The 1,941-nt window shown below is 44.2% G+C and overlaps 1 pseudogene; it reads right to left on the reverse strand.

The window, feature by feature from the left end:
• Positions 1-948: 948 nt before the first annotated feature.
• Positions 949-1,246, reverse strand: LOC134365404 (large ribosomal subunit protein P1-like; annotated as a pseudogene).
• Positions 1,247-1,941: the final 695 nt, after the last annotated feature.

Raw genomic sequence — 1,941 nt, forward strand, 5'->3', positions numbered from 1 at the left:
GTCTAAAGAGACATTCCCCTCCTCAGTGCACTGCAGTCTGGCTTCTGGGCTCACCACTCCCTTGGAACTCCTTCAGCGAAGATCTGCCACTAAATCTGACGGATGCTTTTCAGTTCATACTTTTATTTACCTAACAAACGTTTCACAAAGGAACTGAAGTATAGGGATATAAGTAAGATGAGAAATTATAAATAAAAAATTAAAAAACAGGGCTGGCTCAATTGGTTAGAGTGGTGTTGATAACACCGAAGTCCAGGGTTCGATTCCTGTTACCGGCCAGCTGCCAAAAATTAAAAAAAACACAACAAACAGTCTTGAGGAAGGTGTAAATCAGAATGGAAAGTCAAACAGAGAAAAATACCAGATGAAAGACTGCATCCCCCAATAAAAGCTCAAGGAATAAAAACAAAGTGCAACTTGGTAAAGCAATTCTTACGGTTCTTGGGGTGTGTAGTGGGTTGAATAGTGTTTCCTAAAAAGATATGTCCAAGTCTTACCCTCTGGCACCCGTGAATGTGACCTTATTTGGAAATAGGGTTTTTGCAGATGTAATTAATTAAAGATCTTAGGATAAGATTATCTTGGACTTAGGGTGGCCATAAAACCAAGACATACAGAGACACAGAGGAGAATGCTATGTGAAGACGGAGGCAGAGTTATATAAGCCAAGTCGACAATCCTATAAGACTATGAACACAAAAAATGCCAACGACTGCCAACAGCCACCAGAAGCTAGGAGAGAGGCATGGAATGGATTTTCTCTCACAGTATCGAGAAGGAACCAAACCTGCTGACACCCTGATTTTGAACTTGTGGACTTCAGAACTGTGAGAACAAATTTCTGTTGTTTTAAGCCACCCAGTTTGTGGTAGTTTCTGTTTTTTTTTTTTTCTTTTTTAGGGTTCTAGGGTTCAGCCTTTTATTGAATGTGTTACAAAAGAGGTTTAGTCAAAAAATACCAAAGCCCATGTCATCATCAGATTCCTCAGATTCTTCTTTCTTTGCTTCTACTTTCTTCTCCTCAGCTGGGACAGGGGCAGTGGAAGGGGCCAGCCCCTGCATTGCAGATGAGGCTCCCACTGTTGACATTGGCCGGGGCCTTTGCAAACAGGCCAGGCCAAAATGGTTCAACATTTACACCAGCTGCTTTAATGAGGGCATTGATCTTATCCTCCATGACGGTCAGCTGGTCGTCGTGCAGAATAAGATCCTAGTTGAGGTGAGCAAGCTCAGAGATGGAGGCCATGGTGCAGGCTAGCATGAGACTGGCGCTGCCGGGTTCGGTGCTAGTCACCGGATGAAGTGAGGGTCTCACGCCAATGCAGCCTAAGCTCCCTTGGAAGGACTGAGCACCTTGGTGGCAGCTGAGGAAAGTGCTTCTGTTGTTTTAAGCCACCCAGTTTGTCGTAATTTGTTTAAGTAGCCCCAGGAAACTAACACAGGGCGGGTCCTTGCTCTTCCACAGCTCCACGTCTTTACACATAGATCCCTTCTCCTTGAGTTGGCCTTCCCCTTTTGTTAACCCAGACAATTTGCATTCTGTTAAGAAGACCCATTGGAAGGTCCTGCCCAGCTGCCTTGACTCACCCTGGCAGGACCAATCATGCTTCCTTGGTGTTCCCATCATGCTCATATTACTCACTGCACTCCCCACCTCTAAGACAAAGCATTGGTTTTTGTGTTTTTCTCTTTAATTGTTACCCTTGCAGTTTGAGATTTCTCTGTATTTTATAAAGTCAATCTCAAGCAAGAATTCTACTTGGCACGAAGAAGGACCGTGGCAAATGTTTGTTGAATAAGTGACTAAGAAGGCAACGGAAATACCAAAGAGGGAAGGATTAATGTTGTCTGGGGATGGTCATAAAAGTGGAATAGGACATTCTGGGCAGAAGCAACAGCACCACTAAAGGCATGGAGGTAAAGCAGGACCTGTTTGGGGAC

Source organism: Cynocephalus volans, chromosome 17, assembly GCF_027409185.1.
Source record: "Cynocephalus volans isolate mCynVol1 chromosome 17, mCynVol1.pri, whole genome shotgun sequence".
Lineage (NCBI taxonomy): Eukaryota > Metazoa > Chordata > Mammalia > Dermoptera > Cynocephalidae > Cynocephalus > Cynocephalus volans.